The sequence below is a fragment of the Canis lupus genome, chromosome 5 (genome assembly GCF_011100685.1).
Source record: "Canis lupus familiaris isolate Mischka breed German Shepherd chromosome 5, alternate assembly UU_Cfam_GSD_1.0, whole genome shotgun sequence".
NCBI classification, from domain to species: domain Eukaryota; kingdom Metazoa; phylum Chordata; class Mammalia; order Carnivora; family Canidae; genus Canis; species Canis lupus.
The window spans coordinates 51,610,578-51,636,592 of NC_049226.1; the positions used below are offsets into that span (position 1 = coordinate 51,610,578).

The 26,015-nt window shown below is 43.2% G+C and overlaps 4 long non-coding RNA genes across 7 annotated transcripts in view; 2 read left to right on the forward strand and 2 right to left on the reverse strand.

Moving 5' to 3' along the window:
* Positions 1-885: 885 nt before the first annotated feature.
* LOC111095947 overlaps positions 886-26,015 on the forward strand; it is a 51,288-nt gene continuing 26,158 nt past the window's right edge. Inside the window, exon 1 of the long non-coding RNA XR_005359717.1 lies at positions 886-1,059. This is a non-coding gene — a long non-coding RNA (uncharacterized LOC111095947). The remainder of the gene's footprint in view (positions 1,060-26,015) is intronic.
* LOC119876301 lies at positions 2,907-5,251 on the forward strand. The gene is made up of 2 exons (XR_005359716.1): positions 2,907-3,120; positions 4,569-5,251. It is a non-coding gene; the product is annotated as an uncharacterized LOC119876301 (long non-coding RNA).
* LOC111095946 lies at positions 6,466-13,237 on the reverse strand. 3 transcript variants are annotated; one of them, XR_005359711.1, is made up of 5 exons: positions 13,176-13,237; positions 10,512-10,887; positions 9,829-9,919; positions 8,560-8,681; positions 6,466-6,760 (listed from the first exon to the last, which is right to left on the reverse strand). It is a non-coding gene; the product is annotated as an uncharacterized LOC111095946 (long non-coding RNA). The 3 variants fall into 3 exon arrangements; XR_005359713.1 differs by lacking the exons at positions 9,829-9,919; positions 10,512-10,887 and having other exon boundaries at positions 13,176-13,232; XR_005359712.1 differs by lacking the exons at positions 9,829-9,919; positions 13,176-13,237 and having other exon boundaries at positions 10,512-12,942.
* On the reverse strand, positions 13,249-24,820 carry LOC111095944. 2 transcript variants are annotated; one of them, XR_005359714.1, is made up of 3 exons: positions 24,682-24,820; positions 20,736-20,958; positions 13,249-13,307 (listed from the first exon to the last, which is right to left on the reverse strand). It is a non-coding gene; the product is annotated as an uncharacterized LOC111095944 (long non-coding RNA). The 2 variants fall into 2 exon arrangements; XR_005359715.1 differs by having other exon boundaries at positions 13,250-13,307; positions 20,802-20,958.

The following is a 26,015-nucleotide window of genomic DNA, read 5'->3' on the forward strand; positions in this document are numbered from 1 at the left end:
CTACACTTTCCATACCTATACTCCTTTTTTTTTTTTATTGAAGTTCAATTTGCCAACATATATATAGCATAACACCCAGTGCTCATCCTGCCAAGTGCCCCCCTCAGTGCCCATCACCCAGTCACCCCAACCCCCCCCCGCCCATTTCCCCTTCCACTACTCCATACCTATACTCCTTAAAACAAGATGCTCTTATTCCCATTTTAAGGATCAAAAGGGTGGGGTCAGAGAGGCTAAGTGATTTTCCCAAAGACATAGTCTGTCAGTGTTTGGATTAGAACCCAGGTCTGTGTGACATTATTGTTCTTATGCCCTAAATTGTACTCCTTTGACATCCTCTTTAAAAAAAAAAAAGCCTCTTTGGAGTTTGGCATCAAAGGAGGAACCTTCTATTCTGCTGAGTATTTGGTTAAGAGGCCTGAAGGAATACCAGAAAGTTTAGTGGGATTGTGTGCATATGTGTTACCAGTGGGGTTGCTGGGTGTAAACCATTGCTTGAAGCAGAGATATCAACCTCTCCTTCCTCTTTTCCTCAATTGATCAATCACTAGGAATCTTGTGTCTGCTCTTGGTTAAAACTAGCATTTTGGAGGTTTTGGAAGCGGGCCAGCAGTGATGAATGAGTATGGCCCAGTCAGTGTCCAGATCCATCTGGGGTTCCCTTGGGACAGGCCAACTTGAGTTTTCTGGGCCAGATGCTTGGGAAACCTCCAACTTGGCTTTGGGGGTACACAAAACCAAAATAAATGAAGTGGAATAAAAAAAGCTGGAGGCACCCCAGCATGCCCTATTTACAAAGTGCTTTAGTTCCTTTTGGGTTGTATTTGATTTTCTCCTTCACTGAGAAATGGGGAGACATCACAATGACTTATGTGCCAAAGAGAGGACTCCCAACCATCCTTCAGCCTCCCTCACCCCCTCGGCCCCTTTTGTGTGACAGGATGCCCTCAATTACTCTCTTTAGGGGGGGGTCCCAGTCAGAAGAAGATGGAGCCAACCATCTGTTACCGACTCCAGTGAGCAATTTAATTTTCTCTTGTTCCCAACAAGGAGGATTTTGTAAGTACATAAATTACCGTCAGTCCTGGTTAATCAGGAGCTTGCTGTCTGAAGGGGCGGGGATGGTCAAGTTGGATACACCCACTGACCTGGACTTACCAAGAGGAAAGGCACCCTGCACTTTGGGGGAAAAGTCATTTGAAGGAAGTAAAGAATGTCAGACAGAGAAACTTCCTTAGAGATCATCCAATCTGACACTTCTTTTATAAATGAGGAAATCAGGGCCAGAGAGGGTAAATGATCTGTCTAGCTAGGCAGAGCACAGTTAGGGCTTGAACTAAGGAGCTCCAATTCCCAAACTCTATCTTTCCAACACAACACAAGGTAAAACAAATGACCTACTTGCCCCTGCCATTTAATCTCTAGAGGTGGGACCAAAGGATAATAATCATGACAATGACGACCACCACAGGAGCTACACCTCATGTGACCAGCAATGTAGGAGAGGCAGTTTAGTGCAGAGTTAACAGAATGGGCTCTGGAGCCAGATAGCCTGGTTCAAACCCCCAGTTCCATCACTTAATAGCTGTGTGATCTTGGGTAAGTTACTTAACCTCTGGAGCCTAGGCCAACAATGTCAGTTTTTGAGGCCTGTCCCTTCACATCCCCTTAGTGTCCTCACCCTTTCCAGCCCAACTTTCCATGTTCAGCATCTGCATCTTTGTTGGAGAGCTATCCTTGGGCCCCCAGAGTCTGCTCTGTCAATGACCATTGCAGGCCCAGAGTCTCCTAGGGATGGCCTTTGACCAACAACTGACAGATGTGGGGGGATAAATGCCCCAGCTTCCTTACTTCTTGCTCAGGATAGTTCCCAGGCATGGGTTTTATACCATTCTCCAGAGTTCCCTGCAGGATTAGGCTCTATTCACCCACCACAGTGGCTGGCTTAATAATGCCTGTGTTATTGCTCACTGGTACTGTGTCCTTTGCATCTCTTCATTAACTGTTTGCATTCAAATCCTTGTCTTAGCATCTGCAAATGGTTTGTTAATCCAAACTAAGACAGTGCCTCCACTTTCTCATTTATAAAATGATGTCAATGATAGTTTCTATATCAAAGAGTAGCTGTTAGGGGTAAATGGGCTGAAGTTGCAAAGAACAGTGCCTGATGCACAGTGAAAATTCAACAAATAGCTATGTAGCTGACACATGCTTATCTCATTATCTTATTAATTCCACACTGTATACACACAATTATTCCCATTATACAAATAAGATAATCCAAGCTCAGAGAGGCTAAGTAATTTTCCCAAAGTCATGAAGCTTAATAAGAAGTAATGTCAAGACCCAAACACAGATTCATCTTTGAAGTTCCTTCCATTTTTACCTCTGCCAAGCGGTTTTCCCTGATCCTTCCAATCTGGGCCAAGGTCAAGGGTCCTTCCTCTTGTGCTCCTACTACTTCAGTCACAGGACTTGTCCCAGTGTATTGCTTGTCAGACTTTCCCTCTAGGCTTCTAGCTCTGGGAAGCCCAGTACCTTCCCTCAGACATTTCTGGGAGCTCAGCTTTTAGCCTGGTGTCCTGTGCATAGTAGGCTTCCAGTGAGTGCTGAATAAATAAGCACACAACTTGAAACCAGAAGAGGCAGCCAGCAAGGTTGGCGGGGTGGGGGGGCGGCGCCCAGAGTAAACTCCAGGGCACAAGTCCATGTTTGTGTCTCACAGTCTTCAGATTTCAACTGGAAGCATCTTGGAAATCTTCCCAGGAAATACTCTTCTCCTCCCATTCCTGCTGCAGACAGGATTTATATATGTGGTTGATGGGCCTCTTGGGTATTCCAAAATTTCATCAAGGCATCTAGTCGCTCTTAAAATCTTGTCAGGGAGACAAGGATCTCACATGTTACCACATAGAGACACATGAGCATCCAATCCCAGTAATTGTTCCATTGTGAGGTAACACTGGAGCAGCAAAGCTTTCAAGGACTGTTAAGGAGTGTGAGAAAAAGCAGGAAGGAGATGAACTGTGGATCAACATGACTGGAAGGATGCCCACTGGAGCAGGAGGAGACCAAAATTAGGCTAGAAGTGCAAGGGTCTTATAACGATACTGATAACTGGTAATCATACCCACCTCTTTAAAGCGTGTGCTATATATTGGCTTCAACACATTGTTTAAGAACCTAAGTTCCTCTTAGGAATCCTTGAGGATTGAATCCTCTGTCATTTATTAGCTGTATGATCTTGGGTGAACTATTTAGTCTCTCTGTGCCTCAGTCTGTTGTCGGATTTGTAAAATGGGGATAACACATACTTTCCTCACAGGACTGTCAGAAATAAAATAGCATGTGATGTGCTTGGGAAAGTGTTTTACCACATGGTAAGCAAGTAGGCAAATGCTAGTTTTTAGTAGGCACTGAATAAGACTTTAAGGAGTAAAAGGTAGACTATTTTTGTTCTCAGGAAGCTCAGAACATACAGTCAACGTTGCTAAGCTCACTTGCCCACGTATAGAGAAATGTTTGAGCAGGTTCCCCCAATTACCATTTGTTTGTTGAAAAGAGCTGAATGATAAAAAATAGGAAGAGGATGCTGGGGGAGCATAGAGAAGCAGCGTCTAGTTCAGAGCTGGGTAGGAGTGGTTACTGGTGGAAGTCAGGGAAGGCTTCCCCAAGAGGCAGTACTTGAAATAAGTCTCATGGACACATCAGAGTTATCTGAGAAGGTAGGAGAGGGCTTTCCAGGGAAAAGAACACCCTAGGTCAACACTGACAGATGGGCTTGGAAAAAAAAGTGAGCTATTTGAGAAATGTTGAAAAGTTTGGCTCTATAGCACTGAGTGGGAGAGTAGGGAAGCGTTCTGCTACTACTCAAAATCCTTCAGTGGTATCTCATGGCTCTTGGGCTCTAGACCAGGGTCCTATACATGACCCATTGAAGTCCAATGCGCTGTTCCCTACCGACCACCCTCAATCCCACCTTCTGCTGCTTTAGCCACATTGGCTGGCTTAGTGGGCTCTCTGCAAAACCGGCTCTGAGTCCAAGATTCAGATACAGATGGTTTCTTCTATGAGTATTCCCAAGAGGAACCCAGGAAGAAGTGGTGGAAGCCAAGAAAGAGTGTGATTTCAGGTGCAGTTTCAAACTGTTCCTGATTCCACAGGAAGCCGTAGACTTTCTCCACCTTCAATTCATCCATATCAATTGGTTATTGGCACTGGGCACCCGAGGAGGACATAAACTCCCAGGCACCTCTGGGTCTTGGTACAGGTGAGGTGCCTCCAGCCTGTGAAGATCACAGGTGTTAAGGTAAGTGGCTAGCCACAAAACACAGGAACAGAAGTGATCCCAGGGCATGAGGGCAGGCGTGGAGACCAACAGTGCCCATCACATTGGCCTGCTTTCGGTAACCTGAATGCTCCCAGCGCTCTCCCTTCCTTAATCTGGCTAACTTTTCTCATCCTGCGAGCTGCAGCTAAATGCTGTTCATCGAGGAGACAGTCTGACCCTTTAGACTGGATTAGGCCTGCCAACTGTTTTCAAGGCACCCTACATTTTTTCTTCCCAGCACTTCAAAACAAACTGTAACCAATTACATATCCAATCAGTTCTTCCGTATGGGGCAAAACTCCATCAACTGCCAAAGACAGAAAAACAAGTCATATGAACTGAAGCAAAAACAGGGGAGTGCCTTCTGCAGCTGGAAAGGGTGTGAGGTGTGACTGGAGAACAGGACCCACACTGCCCACAGCCCACAAGACCGCCGGGCTTGGACCTGCAGCCTCCACATAGCTGGGCTCTTCTCTTTTCTAAACTCGGCTTCTTCCTCTGGGCCTCCTTTCTTTCTGCTATTGCAGATGTGGAGGGAATGTGGGCTCAGGCAGCTCCAAATTCTCATCCTAGTCACTACCGCAAGACACCCCACCTGACCCAAGAGAGCACAAGCCCACCTGTAGAACCATCACCGCAGCCCAAGTGGACATGGGCCAACGTGATTGGCCAGGCCTTGGTCATGTGCTTGCCCAGCTGCGGAGGGAGGACAGGGCAGTGCCCTGACAGGCCCCTCAGAGTCGCATGATTGGCAAGGGCCATGCTCACTTCTCGAAGAACGTGCAGGAGAGGAGCTGGGGGTGCCACGTCTCTGCCTCGTTGGATGGTGTGTCTCCCACAGATGTTTACAGCCATTGCCTTTCACGTGTCAGCCATTCTTATAGGTAATAAGAAATATAGGAAATAAATATATTAAGCCTTGCTTGCACCACAGCTTTTGCTCTTTTGGGGGAAGAAGAAAATAAGCACGCTGATAATCAAAAACGTGTCAGGTAGTCAGATTTGTTCTGGGAAAAAAGCAGAGAGTACAGATGATAGCACATGCTGAGGAGACACTGTTTTCCTCGGGTGGTCAGAGAGGGCAACTTGGAAGACCGTGCAGGCAGGTGCCCGATGGTGACGAATCAACTACGCCATTCTGAGGGACATGAACTAAGTCCTCATGCCTCGTCTGCTTGTCTGCCTGCCCGCCTTTCTTCCTCCCTCCCTCCCTGAGTTCCTTCCTTCCTTTCTAGGTTTTCTTAAAATGTACTGTTCAGACTGCCCCAGCAGGGGTAGGGCATTTATTTAAAAATGCAGTTTTCCAGACTTCTCTGAAGACCCAGAGATTGAGAAGTCTCTAGGGTGATGCCTAAGCATCTAGATTTTTAATAAGCTCTCCAGGGGATTCTTATGCACATTCAAGTTTGAAAACTAATATTTGAGGCAGCGGAGAGATAAGAGAGGCTCTGAACAGGGAAGAAAGTGGACCTCAGTTGTGTTATGGAAGAGTAAGTCTTAGAGGCTACTGCATTGAGGATGGGCTGGAGGCTGGCCAGGTGTAAAGGTCTTGGAGACAGGGAGAGAACACATAGCCAGGTGGTAGATCAAAAAGTTTAGGTGGTGGTGGACAGACAGAGTTTGTGCCTGGTACAGTGTGTGGGTGAAGGAGAGGGAGCTGTTTAAAGGCTCCCTGTGCTCTGACTGGGGTGCTGGGGGGTACTGGGACCATTTACCTAGGAACAATTACCTATAGGCATCATTGGCATTGCATCTCTTTCTTTACCTATTCTGTATCCAGGGAGTGATTTTACTTACTTACTTACTTATTTATTTTAAAAAGATTTTATTTATTTATTTATTTATTTATTTATTTATTTATTTATTTATTTATTCAAGCAGGGGGGAAAGTGCAGAGGGAGAGGGAGAAACAGACTCCCCGCTGAGCAGGGAGCCCAGCGCTGGGCTTGATCCCAGGACCCCAGGATCATGACCTGAGCCGAAGGCAGATGCTTACCTGACTGAGCCACTCAGGCACCCCCCAAGGAGTGATTTTAGAGTCATATATTATAATGGTGTCATTTTATTATTCAACAAATGATTAAAGACTTTTTAATTGTTTCTTTTTCTTCTCTTCTAGTATTTCCTCCTTTTTTTTTTTTTTTTTGAGTTTCTGGAATTTTACTTGAAAGGGGTTGATAGTAACTGCTTGCCATTTTTAATTTTGTCTCTTGTATAATTCATTTGCCAAGGGAAACCATTAAGGAGCAAGCTTTATTTTGTGGCATGGGAAGGAGAGATAGTGAATGATATTGAGGAGCCAAGACATCTGACGGACTAAGAATACAGTGCCTAGGACTTTTGGTTGTTCCAGTTGGATGTCTTGGGTGAAGCCGGTCACTCCAGGGGGCGGGGGGGATGCTTCCCATTTGCTCACCCCTGTTCAGAATCCTAAGAGATAAATAATAAAGTTATCTCCACTTAACTACTCTTCTGCAAATCTTCAGTGGGTGTGCCCTAGGTCTAACTAGATGATTGGGTGTGAGGACCACATGAGATAATGTTGGTGAGATTCATGGCATTCAGTAGAATCCATAGTATTTTCTCAATGAAGGAGACTGGGCGGGTATTATTGGCCCAACTTATATGCTTAGAGAAGTAAAATGACTTACCTGATATCACACAACCAAAATGAAGATCTGGCTTTAAATCCTTGCCATTTGGATTCTACAGTTTGTGTATTTTTCACCCCCAGGCAGGTGAAGGCTGGGCAGGGTGCCAGGACCTCAGTTTAACTGCTAGAGTTGGGGATGTGCTCCATTCCGGGGTGGAGGACCATATTAGTTTGAGAAGCTGAGGTAGCAGTCTGATCTTCTCCCCCCATGGTGGCCCTGCCCAGGCCACAGATGGCAGATCCTGTGCTCGTCAGAGACCAGATCTAAATTCCCACTGATATTTGTTCAATAGCTCAGACATGCTAAGGCTAGCTGTCTTATAAATTATGGAACAGATTAACTGAGTTAGGCCTGAGACATAAATAACAAAGCCTCTCCACCCAGTGACAGGACACAAGGCTAAAGGCAAAAACACAGGAATTGTGGCAGAGAAGCAGACTGTTTTCCTCCTTTAGGGAAAGGCTGATGGAGAAGAGGGCCAGGATAAAAATAGAGGACAAGGGATGAGGTCAGAGGGAATTCTAGGCAGAAGGGATGACAGAACCAAGGAAAATAGGCCCCAGGGAGCAATCTCATTGACTCGTAAGGTTTTGTGGAGGAGAAAGCAGAGGAAAAAAACAAACTCTGACTTCTCTGTCCTTGTGCCCACCAATCTCCCATTGGATGAACCCAATCTGAAGTCCCAGCAAGGGGTCCTGAGTAATGCCATCCACAGGGGCAAACTCTCAAAGATAAGAGTCCTTGTGGCCATCTGTGATTACCTATATCTATTCTGGAGAGGAGAGCTTCGGGAAGGTAGGAGTGCTCATGAAACAGTGTCAGGTGATTCTGAGGTTCTGGTGGGTCATAATATAGTGAGTATAGGTGGAGAAAAGACTTTAGTTCTCCACGCTCAGCACCCTGGTCCTTCCTCTTGTTTTCTTCTGCGGCCATGGAGTCATCCATGGTATTTCCCCTTCTCTCAAAGCCTGTTTCCAATACCTCAGGGAGTCCTGTTGGCTCTACCCTCCATATCCAGAAGGCTACTACTTCTCACCGTCTTCACTTCTGTTACCCTCCTTCAAGCTGTCATCCTTGCTTGGATTAGTTCAATAGCCTTCTACACTACTGCTGCCTTTCCTTGCCCCCTTGTAGTCCATTACTGACACAGCAGCAAGATCGATCCTTCAATCCTTCAGAAATACAAGTCAGATTCTATCACTCCTCTGCTCAAAACCCTGCCATGGACCCTGTTCACGCAGTCAAAGCCAGAGTCCTTCAGGGGCCTGCATAATCTGCACCCCCAACTTTTTCTCTGAAATCACCTCTTATTACCCTTGCTTACACCCCCACTCTCCCTCCAACCTCACTGACCTCCTTGCTGTTCTTCAAAAACTCTAGAGAGCTCTCACCCTGGGGCTTTTGCATTGGCTCTCCCTTTTGCCTAGAATGCTTTTCCACCAGTTGTTTATGGGGTTGACACCCTCACTTCCTTAAAATCTCTTCTCGAATGTCACCTTCCCTGTGAGTACCCTGTTCACTCTATTTAAAATTGCAACCTATCCAAGCTTCCCCTTCCCTTCGCTCCTGACTCACCTTATCCTCCCTGCTTTGTTCTCATTGGGCTGTTTGTTAGGAGGAGTTGAGACCACCCCATGCGAGGTGCCGGCCAAATGTGCAATTCTGCACCTACTGCACCTTCCAGTCGGGTGGGCCCCCTGGGTGAGAATAGAAAAGGTGGGGATGTGGGAGGCCCCTTGTGACTGCTCAAGCTCTGCTTCTTCACACAGCCTACAACCTCATTATCCACACACAGGAGCACAGGCAATTGCCTCAGGGTATGAGAGTCAGCTTGCAAAGAGAAGTGCCTGTGCGGCAGACAGGATGCTGAGGCAGAGCTGGCAGCCAGCAGGAGGGGCCAGCCCTTCTTTCCTGATGTCCTCAACCAGAAGGGAGCTGAGGCCACAGAGCACTGGGTGGGAGGGGATGTGTGGGGTGAGGTGTGTTTGGAGGGACTCACAGAAAGTTCCTAACTTCCTCCTACTCCCCCGGAAAATGGTCCTGTTATTGGGAAAAGTCTCAGTTCAACCTATGCATGTGCCAGGTTCAGGGGGAGCTCTTGGTTGGGAGCTGTGGGGGGAGGAGAGCAGGCAAGTAAATGTTTTCAGTTCTGTGTTATCAAAAAGACCTGTGATGATGTAAACACAGGCACTAGGAAATGCACATGGCAAAGGGATACTCCTCTTCCAAACTGAGTCTTGACTCATTCATGCATTCATTCAAATGGTATTTGTGGAGGATCAGCTGTAGGCAAAGAGGCACTTCTTCAGCTGCAGGGGATACAGTAATGAATCAAAAAAAGCTTCCTCTGATTTCCAGGAACTTAGTTTAGAGTCCAGGCCAGAGGACAGATATAATAAGTAAACTAAAAAATAAATGTAACATTAAAATTGTGTTTTGGTGAAAGGCTATGAAGAAACGTAGGAGAAGCTTTAGAGGAAGTGTTAGTGGGAGGGTCTCTCCTGTCCCCAGGGAAGCCCTACAAAAAATGGGTAGGGAAGGAGAGACCCTGAGGCTTGAAGAGCCAGGGAATGGGAGGATCAGGTGAGGGCAGCCTGGAGGAGGCATTCTGGGCATGGCAGCGTTGTGAGCACCCAGTGCAGGCCCTTCTACTCCTATTCTGAACCCACCCATCCTGAGCTTGTGCAGACTCCATGTTTAAGCCACATTCAACTTGGCTCCTCTCCTCAGGCCACTGGCATATAGTCCCACATGTCACACCTCACTTGTCCTTCAGGGCTGTGCCCAAATAGCACCCCTCAAGGCTCTTCCCTAAAGCCTGCAGGCCAGGGTATTCATACTCACCTCCGAGTTTCTGGCCTGGGAGTGTAACTCATCTGTCCACATGTCTATCTCCCCAGCCAGGCTGTCAGACTTGAGAGCTGGGGTGCAGCCCCTGTGTGCAGAGCCCGTGGCTTAGACTAGGTAGGGGCTCAGTTAATGTGTATGAATAAGGGATGAGAGTAGGAAGAGAAAAAAGAAAAAAGGAAGGGAAGAAGGAAGGAGGAGGAGAGAAAGGAAGGTGTAAACTTAGAAAACAGTGTAAATATTTAACCCTCGCAAAGGATAATTCAGAAACCCTTATAAATCCAGATATTTGCAAATGTCAATCTGGAATATATTATTTTTGCCACAAAACTTTTCCCAAGAGCCATTGCTTTCTAGTCTTTATTACTTTTTCTTCACTTCCATCACCAGCATTAGCTCTTGGCTTTCTGCTTTAGAACTACGATTCATAGAGAAATCATTTTTTTGTACATTTTTAGAATTCAGTTCATGAGCCTTGCCTTGTAAACCTCAAAAGCCATGCTGAGATATGAATGTTGGGGTTCTCAGACCTACTCACTGGCAAAGCAAATGACTCTCAGAAACCAAATTAATGATGCTGCAAAATGACAAATTACTACGTGTCATAGACCTCAGGGATCTCCAGAGAATAGTGCAAACAGAGAAAGTTAAAGCGGAATGCTAATGGTGACCGTGCTCACCTGGAAGGCATGGGGGGGCCCTCTGGAAAAGACTTGGCAACTAGTTCTCCTCTCCAGATGCGGCTGGCTCCCGCTCACACTGGGCCACAGGTTTAGCTAAGTACTCGGTTACTAAGGAAACCCAAGTTGTCAGTCCTGAGCCATATGGGAATAATGGTGATTTATTTAGGAAAAGCAAGGTTTGTCACTTTAAGCTTACTGCTACAAAATTGCTTTTTGATTACCTCCCTCCTTATTGCATTGTCTTGTCACAATAAACTACAGAAACAAGTGGCAAGGTTAATAATTATGGGCTTCGTTCTTGTCACTCTCAGGGCCCAGCAAGGTCACGGTTGCAGCCTGAGTGTGGCAGGCAGGCTTGTTCTTCAAACCCCTCCTGTGGAGAAGAGGAAAGCTGCTTGCGATGGTGGTTGTGTGTGTGTGTGTGTGTGTGTGTGTGTGTGTGGCGCGGGGGTGCTGTGAACACCCAGCTCTCTCCAGGAAGCTCTTACTGCCCACTCTCCCTGATGCCTGGGTGCTTCTGGAGCCACAGAGTTCCTAAAATTCAGTCCTCCCAGACTGTATTCAACCCATCTTTCAAACACAATCCAAAGACCATCTCCTCTGTGGCTGAAATCATTCATTCCTATCTTTGCCATTCAAAGCTCACAGTTTGTGCCCTCAGTCAGGAGAGCTTATTGAATAACTGCTAGGTGCCATGCACAGTGCTAGACTTTCCATGTGGCTTTTTTCATTTTGCTCTCACAACCACATACAAGATGGACATCATTACTGTATTAGTTATGCTTTGCCTTTCAGGTTGGCACCACTCTCTTAGGCTGGGTTCTCCATGATTTTCTGGATGCCCATATCTCTAGGCTCAACTTTTTTAAAAATAAAAATGGAATAAAGAGCCTCTCTTGACCTGGTTAGAAAGTCCTGGTGAAGAATCCAGATGGGCTTGCCTTGGTTCAGGGGCCTATCTCTTAATTTAGTCAGGCAAGCAGAATCTCAGACAAACATATCAGTTTCCATTCAGGTTGATTATTTAGAACAATATCTGTAAATAGGGAGGCTGCTGTTTCTGTCAGGAATAGGGTCTGGGATACAAAATTATAAATATTCATTACAGAGCTGTATACTTCATTATCTATTAGATACCAACTAAGAGTCCTCCAAAACTAGTCAGCTCTGGTTTTCTGATTACTGGGTGACCTCAACATCTGCGCAGCGCTCAAACCCCAGGTGGAACTTACTGTGTCTGTCCCTTCTTCTTCCCTCATGTTTAGTATGAGACTGCTGACCATGTCCTGCTATCCTATTTCTAAAATCCTTCCTGATTGTCATTCTCTCTCCTTCACCCTCACTGCTAATATAATAACCCCATCCTTCTATCTCAAGACACAAGCCATAGCTCCCAACTGGCCTCTTTATCTCCGTTTTTCCTCTCTAGGTCAGTCAGGGTCAGCTAGAAAACAGAAACTACTCTAGGTTTTTCTCTAGCTTCTGTGAACAAAAGGAATGTGATTGGGGAAATACATCCAATGGTAAAGATTGCATGTTTGCCTTAGAGCATCCTTGCCCCCATTTTTCTAGAGGATCTCATTATGCTGAGAAATTGCTAGATAGGGTGCATGCACAACAGAACACAGAGAATCCCAATAATGGGTAGTTACTTTAGACTGCTTACCCTCCTTTTAACTTCCTTCTCTGGGGCCTGGTGAAACATACACAATGTTACTCTTATGGTTTAGCAGCATTTTTCATTAAAAGCTTCCAGGATTTGCTCAATTGTGATGCACCAGGGGTGTGTCTTTGGGCTGTGCATAGATCCTATATGGTATCAAGAAGAATCTATTTCCCCCAAAAGGGAGATTAGAGACCTCTTCCATTGAGACTGAGGACACTGATGATGTAGGCAAAATATAACATATGTAGGAAATGAAGATCCAGAACCCAAAGTCATGGAGATAGGGAGTAGCTACCTTCCACTGTTGGCAAAAGTCAAGCCCCGAAGAGCTCAACAGATAGTAGATCTTGCATCTGAGGATTATACTTGGAGTGAGCCCATACACAAAGCCTATTTACCAGAAGGAATGTGAGGGAGAAATGTGTAAGGTGGTCTTCATAGACTTCACAATGGTTCTCTTGTTTGATCCTCTCGACAACCTATGATGAAGATATTATAGAATCCACTTTTTTTTTTTTAAATATGGGAGAACTGAGGGTTCCTGGTAGTTATGTAACTTAAGTAGGATAGTGGCTACCAAGTGGTAGACTGAGGTATAAGTCCAGGTCATCCTTGACCCTTTCCTTATTGAGGGGGAGAGAGTATTGAGGAGAGGGATACTGGTGTCCACTGTGTCTCCTTATATACACAGGTATGTAATTCTCTTTTCAGGCTGGGGGTTTATTATTTTCTTAGCTCATTCTTTTAGCATATTTTGAATGTTAAGGATTTAAAAAACCCTTCTAGGAATTGCTCTATAATTAATTCCTGGACTACGTGGACCCTTCTTTTCCATTAAAGGCAAAATTGTGTCTAGAGTATTAAAACCTGATAAATACCCTTCCCTTCCCCAGAATGTGGTTTCACAACCACTCTGGAAAACAGTGTGGAGGTTCCTCAAAGAGTTAAAAATAGAACTACTCTATGACCCAGCAATTGCACTACTGGGTACTTACCTCAAAGATACAGATGCAGTGAAATAACGAGACACCTGCACCCCAATGTTTATAGCAGCAAGTCCATAATAGCCAAATTGTGGAAGGAACCTCGGTGTCCATCAACAGACGAATGGATAAAGAAGATGTGCTCTATATACACAATGGAATATTTCTCAGCCATTAGAAAGGACGAATACCCACCATTTGCTTTGACATGGATGGAACTGAAGGGTATCATGCTGAGTGAAATAAGTCAATGGGAGGAGGACAATCATTATATGGTTTCACTCATATGTGGAATATAAGAAATAGTGAAAGCAACCAAAAGGGAAAGGAGGGAAACTGAGTGGGGAAAAATTAGAGGGTGACAAAATATGAGAGACTCCTCTCTGGGAAACAAACAAAGGGTAATGGAAGGAGAAGTGGGTGAGGGGATGGGGTAACTGGGTGACGAGAACTGAGGAGGGCACTTGATGGGATGAACACTGGATGTTATACTATATGTTGACAAATCGAACTTCAATAAAAAAAAAGACTGTGGTTTTAAAATGCTTTCTGTCTTATCACGCAAATTGTTCAAATTAAAATACCAATAATTTTTGAACACCCATTCTGTGTCAAATTCTTAATATGCATTTACTCATTTAATCCTTACAATGATCTTAAATACAGATATTACTATTATCACCATTATTTTTATTTAAAAATTTTTTAATTAAAAAAATTTTTTTTAATCATCATTATTTTTAGATGGGAAATTGAGGCATAGAGTGGTAATTGCCCATCATCACAGACTATAGAGCTAGGTTTTAGATTCAGGTCCTTTGTTTACAGAGTTCATTGTTTAATCATGTGCCATTCTGTCTATGATTGTCTGATTTCTGGATTGGGGGACAAGGGAAAAAATGAAAGGGTCAGGGAACTTCATTTACTGAATATTACTAGGTGTTAGAACTCTGTAAAAGATGCAACGTATGTTGTCTCACTTTATTTTTTTTTAATATTTTATTTATTTATTCCTGAGAGACACAGAGAGAGGCAGAGACACAGGCAGAAGGAGAAGCAGGCTCCCTGTGAGGCAACTTATGCAGGACTCCATCCAGGATCCCAGGATCACGACCTCAGCCGAAGGCAGACACTCAACCACTGAGCCACTCAGAAGCCCCTCACTTTATTCCTCTAACCACATGTTGCCTGAACACTCTAACTTCCAAGGAAAGCTAAGACATCTTCCTTCTGACCTCTCATTTCTCTGCTAAGAGAGAATACTTCTGATATGACTCAAGAACACATCAGAGCTCCTTTAGGAGGGAATGTGGAATCTAGTGGGTGGAATAAAGGGAATATAAATGAAATAAGTCTTGAAAAAAGGGTAAATGCTCTGCTTTAGATAGTCCTTCCTCAAGGCCAGTGTTAGTCAGGAGCCATACAGGAAATAGTGTTTCACCAAAGAGAATTTAATGATGGAATTGAATAGATGTATGGGCAGGGTTAAATGAACCAGCAAGTGATCTTGATGTACTTGGGGGCAGCAGATTCACCACTTTCCTTAGGATTTCAAGTGAAAAGGGAAGAAGATGTTACTGGAGTTTAGGAAGTAGGGTTTCCTGGCAGGAACTATAGTCATAGAGGGACACAGACACTGCCAGAACTTCAGGACTGAACTATGGAGGAAGTGAAGAAGAAATACCCTCCTTTCTTTCCTCTTGCTTTGCATTTTCAGCCAGTGCCCCTCATTGACCAAGCTCAACTGGAATCTTAAGGGTAGGGAGCTCTGGGATGCTGTCCTTGTGGCAGAATGATAGTGCATAATGGGTCTGTGTGAGTGTAATTGACCAATGGAGAATAACCTGCATGGGGCGGGGGTTATAAGATGGACCTAAGTCTGCCTCCACTGGGAGATTCCCTTTTCTCTTTCCCTCTCTTGGAGCACAAACAGATCACAAAAGGAGGAGCTGATGTTATGCTTAGGTGATCAGCTCAATGCTTTAGGGAGAAGTGCTCTCTCTTTTGGGGTCGAACTTGGCAAGGTTCTTCCCACTGTGGAAGTGATAAGACCTAGAGGTCTAAGATTGGGATGTGGTCAAGGAAAAGGCCCAAGGAGCAGTTATCTGCCCAAATTCCTATCTGGTTCTTAAGACAAAAGAACAGAAGAGATTTTATATAGACAGCCAGAGAGATCTCTGGGATTGAAGTCCTGGTTAGTAGTGGACAGTATGTTTTCCTAGAAGGTTGCCTATTCACCTTGGAACAGGGCGGAGGTAGAATGACAGATAAGTTGAAAAAACTCTTAACGTCCAGAGGGGAGGTGGGTGAGGGATGGGTGAAATAGGTGAAGGAGATTAAGAGGTATAAACTTCCAGTTATAAAGTAAATAACTCATGGAGATGGAAAGCTATAACATAGGGAATATAGCAGAACAAACAAACAAAAAACCCAATATCCATTCCACCCTCCTTATAGTGTGCTTTCCTGTGTGGCAGCATTTTGAACGATGTCCTTAAACACTCCTTTCCCAGACTCCCTTGCAGTTGGGGTTCTAGATGCCTTTGGAGTCCAGCCAATCAGGATTGGCTCATATGAGATTTAGAAGTGAGGAGAGCCTTGCTTCTGCTACTTCTGGAAACCATGGTTGCAGAAGCTTATTTATTTATTTTTCTGAAGCAGCATTAGCAGAAGCCTCACTGTCCACGAACAAGCTTCATGGGTGTTAAGAAGCAGGGTGTCTGGCAGTGATGCAGATGGTAGAGATTGTAATAGGCACCACATGGCTCCGCAGTAGCAGCAGTAGAAATAGCCACCACACAGTAGTAATGTCCTGATTACAGTGACTTCCTGATCATGGCCCTAAGGGTGGATTTGGAGCTGGTGGCTTCTGTATGGTGTAAGAGGCAGAAGCTCTCTTGGGGCATGTGGCATGATTTTGGGAGTTTATTCCTGAAAATTCAATTTTGAGCTTGTCCTTAGCACTCAGCAACTCTCTTAGACATTTAATCTCTGTAATAAATTCCATTTCTGCCTCAACTAGGTAGGGTGGATATTTTTCTTCTGAAGCTGAAACTTGAGCAAAATAGATGGTCTTAGTAATAATACTAACACTTAAGTGCTTACTATGCGCTGAGTACTCTAAACACTTTACATGAATTATTTTATTCATTCAATTCTCTTGACAATCCTATGAACTAGGTGTGATATTGATCCTCATCTTATAGGTGAGAAATCTGAGGACTCCAGGGACCCAATAACTTGCCCCATGTTACCAGATTTTAAGTGGTGAGAGGAGATATGCAGTGCAATGACTGCTTCTCGTGTTTGGGCTATTGAACGTTTGTTTGATGAGGCAGGCTGAGGATTCTGGGATATCAGATCTCAGGCATCATCTCCCATTTTGAAGATATAATTAAGACAACCCAAAGAGGCAACAGAGGCCTAGACACATTGTATATTTGGCCCAAGGTCACGTGAATAGTGGGCGGTCAAGCTGTGATTCAAACACATCTTCTTGACTTCAAAATCTATGCTATTGTCCACTTAAATTTATTCCTGCTGCCCCATGACAGCCCTTCAAATCTGAGAAGACAGCTCTCATATCTCAGCAAATCTTTGCTGCAAGTCAAACATGCTGAGTACTTTCAGCTGTACCTCTCTGAGCTCTCACTCCACCTGGATCACCCTCCCCAGTTTGTGACTGTCCCTCTTCAAGTCTGTCATCTTGGACAGATCACAGAGCTCTCTGTGTGGTCTGACAAGCACAGAAAAACCCCCAGCATGAAAGCTCTTAATCTCGGTCAGACTCTTGAAGTTGAGAGGAGCAAATCTCTCTCTTGCCACCATCTTCCCCCAAATGCCTTCCCGGTGGAACCAATTCACTTTGCCTTTGAGAAAGACGTGACATATGTATTTCCACACAAATTAAGAGCTTTTTTTTTTCACCAGGCCCTTCTAAGCAGGAGGGTGCATTCACTCTCCCTCTGCGGAACTGGAGTGGACTTTTGAGGAGTTATTTATGGGCAGAATGCTAATTACTTAACTACAAATATGTAAATACTTTGAGAATAAATTCATCACAATATATTAGGCATCACATTGTAATTAAGCTCAATTAGGTATTATTAGCAGTATTAATGTCATGTAGCTCGTGCCTGTTCCTAATGAATATATTAACCCAGCCTTGCTGCCACCATCCATGTGGGTGCATTATGATGATGACGATAATAGACACATAATTAGAGCATTATTGCTTTGCTTGCAAATTGTGGAGAGAAATGTCTGTCTTTGGAATCTGAATGATTGGCCTGACTAGATATGTTAGATGTGGCCAGGAGATTATGTAGTCTAGAAATGAGACTTAACATCTTGGCATCTCTGTTTGTAGCTCTTCAAAGAGAGAGGTTTCTGATTTTCTTTCAGAGATTAGAATAAATTCAATAGAAATGGAGTGTGGGATGGAAGCCACCAGAAAGACATTTGGTATACCAGAGTGGTGAGTTTATTGTTCCAAATCACAGCAGAGGAGAGGAGCCAAGTCTGGACATGGAAACAAGGAAGGGCTGAAGCTAAGGTCAGCATGAGTCTGCATGGAATTCAGGGTTCAAGGAAGTGGGAAGAAAGTGGCCCTCAACTCCATCTATCCTTAGAACAACCCCCCGGGGAAGATACTAGTTCCCTAAATTTGCAGAATAGGCAACATCTCAAAGACATCAACTAAAGTTGTCCAAGGTCATATAAAAATAAGTGGCAGAATCAGGATTTGAACTCAGTTTGTCTGACAGTAGTTAATAAAAGAATTCAAGGTAGGCCACTCTAAAAATTTAGGGCCAAGCAGACCATAATGTAGCAAGTACTTATTTACCAAACTTTAGTTAGTACCTTCTGTGAGCCCCTGCTATGGGCTAGATCATTTCGATAGATTCTACAAACACACTTATCTGAGCTGCTTACCATCAGCCTTAGGAGGATGAGAGAAAGATCAGATGGGCCAACACAGAACAAAGGGAATGATACAGTTAAGTCTTTTACTCAAAAGACTGCGGTGGGAGCACGTTGGTGTTATACAGCCAAGTTTTTAATATTGGCAGGAAGGTTGGATATTAACTCTGATTTGGAGCAGGTTGATGAAGCCAGAGATATGGCTGTAGATGGAGAGAAAGAAACTTTCAGGAGATTCAGGTGTGTTCAATTGTGAAATTCTTTGACAAAAAAATTACTTGAATGTCAAAAGTGGAAGATGTCTTAGAGATCATCCCGAGGCTTCATTTTACTGCTGAAATAACTTACCCAGGGTCTCAGTCAGGATCCAGATAGTCAAACCACTGTAGGAATGTCTTTCAATACAGCAAACAGTCTCATGGGAAAGAACCCAGAAGCCAATTGAGATAGAGAGGCAATCTAGAGACTGTCAAAAGCTGCTACTTTCCTTAGGGTGGAAGGACCAATAGGAAGAGGTGGAGTTATCAGAGGTCAGAAGCCAGGCCCATCTGGTAGGAGCTAGAACATTAGGACTCTGGGAATCTTAGAAGTACTGGAACCCAGTGAGATGTGTGGCTAGGCTGGTTATACAGCATCTGTAAGATACAGCACCTGAGGTAAGTTGAGAGAAGAAATACCTGGCTTTCTCCTCTTTCCCACCCTCCTGTCTTCTATGAGAGCATCTCAATGGCTACACTAACCAGGAAGCCAGTAGTTTAAAAAAAGCCAGGAAAATGTAATTCCAGACATAGAGAAAGGAGCAGAAAAAGGGCTGGGGAGGGAGTCTGAGGCAGAAGCAGGAATAGAATCCAGGAATAGAATCCAGGTTTTCTGACTTCCAGTATGGTGTGTTTCATATTGAAATGAGAGTGTGGTTTATTTATGGGAGATTCTTACCAACTAAGAGGGAAATATGGGTGGTGATGAAGATGACCTTAGAAATATTTGCTTATTTCCCATAGTATTTTATGACTAGGTTTTTCAAGACCTTTCTCATAAAATATTTCATCTAATCCTTACAAATTTTGTGAGATAGACATTGCTAATCCTACTTTATAGATGAAGAAATAGAATTTAGGAGAGACTAAGAGAGTCTTACAGTTTCACACCTGATAAATACCAGACCAGCATTTGGCCCTGGTTAGATCTTACTCCCAACCCAAGGAGCTCATGGAAAGGATGGAGGAGATGCTGAAATACAGAGGCTCCTGGATTTGCATAAGCATAGAGACACAGAACTCGTAAAGATGAAAGCACACCGCCTGCTCTTCTTCCAAAGGAAGCTCTCTGCATGGCTGACGAGCTCCTCTTCTTTACATGGGGCCACTAGGGCACTCTATGAACTCACTATAACACCAGTATCCATGATTCACTACAGTTTTCAAAGGATGCTTGCAAAGAATTGTATTTCATTTTTCCAACCATTCTCAGAGGTAGTAATGTTGGGGACAAATGGTAAGAGAGAGTCACGAAAGATGAAGTAACTTAACTTGGAGCTTACCACCCCATCATGCAGTTTATGCTTCAGCCAAATGTAGTTCTACTCTCCGAGCAGATAATGTACATTATGACTTTGCATTTACTATTTCATCTGTCTGGAATGATCTCCTTCCACATAGAACTTTACTTGATTGAATTAGTTGGCTCCTTCTCTAGCTCTTGAAACAATTTGATCTTGCCTCTGTTGTATTGCTTTGTGATTATTTGCTCACTCACCCATCTCTAGTAGACACTAGTAGATTATGAGCTCCTGGGTTACAAAGAGTATGTCTTAATCACTTCTGTTTCCCTACATTGTGCTGAATAAATGAATGCATGCATGGATGCATAACTGAGACTCAAACCCAGGTCTCCTGGGTCCTTCTTGCCACTGGTCTCTTTACCAAAGCGGCACTTTTGCACAGTGGAAGGAAGAAGCTGCTGACCAGAGAGCATAATTGGGGCTGATATAATGGGTCTGTGTAAAGCTCTAAGCCATCTTTTCCTTGTTTTTAACAGGAGAGTTCATGCAAAGAATTAAGTTCTCTTTCTGAGACTAGTTTTGCTGAATTAGCAATCCCTGATCAATTAGACTAAAGGGTTTTCTCTGAGCATGCCAGCTCTTGATTTTTTATTTTGCTGCAAAACAAAAAGGGGGTAAGAGAGCAAGGAGGTGGCAGAGGGTCACAGGCACACAAGGGAGAGAGGCAGAATTACAGTGCCCTGTGGGGGCTGGAGGCAGATGGGAGGGTGGACTGCAGCCCAAACTGAGTCTTCCTTCCCCTTCCAACAGGGTGCAAAGCTCAGTTAGTTTCTTCAGGTGAGGTCCACCTCAGAGACAAGCAGGATTGAAGCAACTGGGACAGTTTCACAGTGGGAGGGAATCCAGCATGTACACACTTCTCCCATTTTCTGGCTTAGCAAATGGGGCCTAAAGAGGCAGAGTAACTCATCCAAGGTGCCAGTGACTCAGTATCAGAGCAGAGATTCTCCCATTTACCTTTCTTTTGTTTGTTTCAGGTGTAGTTTTCAACAATTTATCTGTTGCATATAACACCCAGTGCTCATCACACCATGTGTCCTCCTTAATGCCCCTCACCCAGTTACCCCATTTACCTCTTAAGCATTTACCTGCATGCAGGCCTCTGTGCTAAGTGGCATCTGTGGTTCTTGCCTGCCCAGGATCCATTTTCTCACCTCTCACAGCAGCGCCCCAATCTCCTCTGAGGGGCTGGTCCTTCTGCACTAAGTACCATCTTAGTTGGTCTGTCATTCCAAGTGCTCTTCCATCCCCCAGCCATCCCCAGCCAAGGAGTTGACAAGTGAATCAAACAGGCAACTGGATTTCTTTTCCCTAGAATGTGGAGTATTGTGATATGATGATTAAAAAGAGTTAGAGATCTGCATCCAGGAGGCAGGGACCATCTTTGCATCCTACACCCTAGGTCTGCCCTGGGTCTTTCCTAGGCCTGTTGCTTAAGTTTTTCTATAGAGCCTGTGAGTATTCTCATATCCTTCTTTATTTGGTTACTATAACCAGGCCTGATTCCTACTAGTTGTGACCAAAGAATCCTAAATGGTCCATTTTCCCAACCAGTATTTTTAAGAACAGCCAGAAGGCAAGGAGAGGAAGAAGGATAATAATCCTGCCAAGTGTGTGGACCGTTCTTCATGTTGTCCAGTAGGTATATCATGTGAGCTAATAGGACATTTAAACTGTCCTAGTAACCACATTAAGAAAGTACAAAGAAACAGATGAAATTCATCTTAAAAATAAATTTTATTTAACTTAATATAATCAAAGGATTATCGTTTGCACATGTTACTAGGATAAAAATTGAAATACTTTATATTCTTTTTTACACTAAGTCTTTGAAATCCTGCCTGTATTTTATACTTTTACATTTCAATTTGAATGCTAATTTTTCATCAGAAACATTTGATCTGTATTAAGATTTCATAAAATAGTTGAAAAAAATAGATTCACACAACCAAATTGTGAATACTTGGATGCTTTCCAATAACTGAATTGAGTATTAGCTTTTAAATTTAAGTTGAATTTAACTAAAATTTAAGGTTTTCTTCCTCAGCCACATTAGCCACATTTCAAGTGCTCATGGACGCTAGGTAGTGGCTACTGTCTTGGACAGAGTAGCCCTTTACAGTTACTACACCCATATCACACTTATAGTAAACTCCTCCAACTGCGGGGGAATAATTGTTACTATAATTAACACTATCATCATCAACATCATTATCCTCCTCATTGGTAGCATTATCATGCCCATTCTCCAGATGGGAAAAACAGAGATTCAGAGATTAAATAACCTGCCTAGGGTAACAGAACTGGGAAGAACTAGGTTTAGGGCTTGAATTCAGGTCTGTGTGACTAGCAGTGCTAGCCCAGGGTCTCTGAGTCCTCCACATTAGGGATGGCCTTAAATCAGAGTACAAATGAAGTTGACACCAATATGCTGTGACCTGGAACACATTGCTTGTCTTCTCTGAGATGACATTTCCCTGTCTGTAAAACAAGAGCATGGGACTGCCTCCTCTCTGACTTCTAGCTTTATCATTCTGTCTCTGAGGGCATGCAGGTAGAAAATAGAAGCTAGTGTTTATTGAGGCTAAGCACATGCCACCCATGGTTCTAGGCACTTATATTGCTTCATTTAGTCCTCACAATAACACTATGAGGAGGAATCTAATTGTACCCCCATTTAATACACCAAGACGTCAAGCTACTTGCCCAAATTCAACAGGAAGTTGGTGGCAGAGTTGATATTGGAACCCAGGCTATCTGGCTGCAGTGGCAGGTATTTAATCAATGGCAACATGGCATTTGAAATGGACTCTCAATGAGTACGGGAGTTCTGTTATAGTCACCACTGGGATTCTAGTCCCTAGAATGTAGTTGGTACTCGATTAATAATTGTTGAATGAAGAAATGAATGAATAAATGGGAGGAAGAGAGAGCCCAATGTTGCATGAATTTAGTTCTTGAATTTTTTGGTGTCTGGGGTGTTTCACAAGCGCAAGCAGGTATTTGGTATTCTAAATAAACAAATTCCTGAATACATTCATCTTTTCAGATGAATTGGAGATGTGATTTCTGTAGCTACTCCCTTCATTTTTGCCTTTTCTCTAGCTTATGTTTGTGCCTCTTGGGCAACCAGTGACTGTGAGAAAGCCTAGTAGAGCCCATACCTAAGTGGAAAATGGATCTTTTTTCTTTTATTAGAACCTAGATGAGGAAAATCATAAAAGTTGTGATGTCAAATATTACAACCCGGGCAACTTTGAGACAAAATTTTTACCCAAATTATTTCTGATATTAACATATAAAATTTTTTGACAGCCATTTCCCATAGCCTAGATCTTTGCCTATAAATCGGTAAATATTTTACCATATTATGTAACAGTGCTTCACGTGGGATTGAAAGACCTCTTTTCTTTCCTAAACTTTCATATACTTGCTGTATGGGCTTGGGCAAGTTTCCTCACTTCTTTGGTGCTCTTTTTTTCCTTACTTTTTAAAATGAAAAGAAAGTCTAAAAGGTGTCTCCTCCATAATTGTGACCCTCCATAATTCTGTGGAATTATAGCTAGTCATAGAAATAAAATCTTACTAAAAAAAAAAAAATAAAATCTTACTGCTTGTAGACAATTCTTTGAATATGTCTTCCTTCCTTCCGTCCATCCATCCATCCATCCATCCACCCATCCATCCATCCACCCATCCATTTATATAAGAAACACGGAATACTCTATACAGGCATCATTCTAGGCATTGGAGACATAGAAATAAAAACAACAACAAAAAAAGAAAACAAAACAGAGTCCTTGCCCTTAAGTGTTCCTAATTTTTATGGGGAGACTGAGAAGAAAATAAATTAGGACACAGTGGGGTGAATTTTCTGCTAGAAGATGCTGAAGAAGCACTAATTAGTAGTAACCAGCCCAGTTTGGGGGTCAGGGAAGTCTTTTGGGGGATGATGGCATATGAGCTGCTCCTGAAGGACGCATGTGAGTTAAGGAAGATGTGAAAGGAAAGCATTTCAGGTAGAGAGGGCAGCATGCACAAATGTGGAGAGAAATGAGAGATTCCAGAATCTGCACAGATACTTCAGAATGCCTGGAACATGGGGACATGGAACAAGCATCAGGAGGTGAGGTCAGGATAAAGAGCGAAGGCCAGATTGCCAAGGTTCAGTGTGCTGAGCAAAGGTGCTTGCATTCAGCAATGAGCAGCCACTGAAAGATTTTAAGCAAGGATAGAACATGGTCAGATTTGCATCCCGGGATGATTCCTTCAACTATAGTGTAGAGGATGACCCACAGAGTATCTTGGGAGGCCAAGAGACCAGTTGGAAAGTTGTAAAAATAGAGTAGGGGAGAGATGATAGTTTCTGAAATAGGAAAGAAGCAGTGCAATTGGAGTGGTTGGGGCAGCTCTGAGAGGTAAGGTCTGCAGGATGTGGGGATAAGGGCTGGAGAGCATCAAGTTCAGGTGTGGACTATGGGTGGACAATATATTTTCCACTAAGATGGGAAACGTGATGTTGAGGTTTTATGATTCCATAATGTCAAGAGACAGGTTCTTAGCAGCTCTGACTGTTCTGTTTGAGGGGTGTTTCCATTCCGTTTAGCTCCAGAATATGTTCTATATTAAATACTGTCAGTGTAATTACAGAATGCGATACACTGTAATTATGCTCTATAATTACATTTTCTTCCATTAGCACCATGGCATTCTGGCTCAGTGTAGGCCCCCGGCACCCTGGACTGTCAGCATGGCCCAGACTGCAGGGGCCGCCTGAAGCAGATACAGAATTTTCCTTCTCAGCCTTTTTCAGGTGATACGATGGCAATCACAGGGAGACCGTGCAAAACAATGGTTAAGAACATGGGCTTTGGAAGAGGCTTCCCAGGATTGAATGACAGCATTAACTCTTATCAGCTTTGGGGCTCAGGCAAGTCACTTAATATTTCTGTGCCTCAGTTTCTATGTTTTTAGAAAGGAGAGAATAGATTCTATCTCACAATTTTTAAGAATAAATGAGATAATGGTAATTACCTTTCCTGGTTTTTGTCAAATTTAAGCCCTCAATACAATATTACACTGATGAGAAGTAATGACAAAAGGGGATCCTGCTCATCTTCAGATTCCTGGAATAGTATCTAGCCTCCTTGGGGAAGTTTTAAGATGCCAAGTGTTAAGGTGTTAGGAATGACATTATTACATCATAGAATTGTAGAATGTTCCTGAAACTAACCTAGTCCTCTCCTTTCTGACATCATTATATAAATGACTAAATAGAGGTCCAGAAAAGATAACCAACTTGTCACATAATTCATTAGTCTCCGAGATGTCTTGAACTCAGAATCCAGAACACTTTATTCCTTGACTGAAGTTTTGACTTTCTTAAGTGTGCCTCTACATTTTACAAAGCATGTGACATGCATTCCTTTTTAAAAATCTTTGAATAGCATTTAACATTTTATTATTTTTAAGATGTTATTTATTTTTCTAAGAGATATTTGAGGTTTACAATGAAATTGAGAGGAGAGTAAAGAGATTTCCCATTACCCTTGCCCCCACACATGCATAGCCTCTACAATTGTCAACATTACTCACCAGAATGGTCTATTTTTTTGTTTTGTTTTGTTTTGTTTTACTGAGGATGAACCTACATTGACACATCATAATCACCTAAAGTCCATAATTTATATTAGGGTTCATTCTTGGTGTTGTACATTTATGGGTTGGGACAAATGTCTAACGACATATATCCATCATTATAATACCATGCAGAGTATTTTCACTGCCCTGAAAATCCTGTGTTACACCTATTCATCTCTCCACTCTCCACACCTGCTTAGAATCACTAATCTTTTTAAGGTCTCTATAGTTTTGCCTTTTTCAGAATGCCATATAATTGGAATCATGCAGTCTACAGCCTTTCAGATTGGCTTTTTTCACTTAGTAATCTGTATTTAAGTTTCCTCTATGTCTTTTCATGGCTTGATAATTCATTTATTTTTAACATTAGATAATATTCATTCTCTGGATGGACCACAGTTTTTATATTCACCTACTGCAGGACATCTTGGTTGCTTCTAATTTTTGGCAGTTATGAATATGTAACATGCATTCTTTTAGTCTATCCTGAAATGACTTTAAAATATCTCATTTTATATGTGAATTAAAGAGGTGTAGAAACTGAGTCTAAAGGAGATAAATGGCTTCTTCAAGGATACCCATTTAGGAGAGAATAGACCTGGAGCTTGAATCACCATGTCAGTGGTCCTCCTTCATATTTCTTTTCCTTTTCTCCACAAACATGCACTGAGCATCTCTGTAGTGGATACTGTAATTCCCTCCATGGGGATACAAGGCTACTTGCCTAC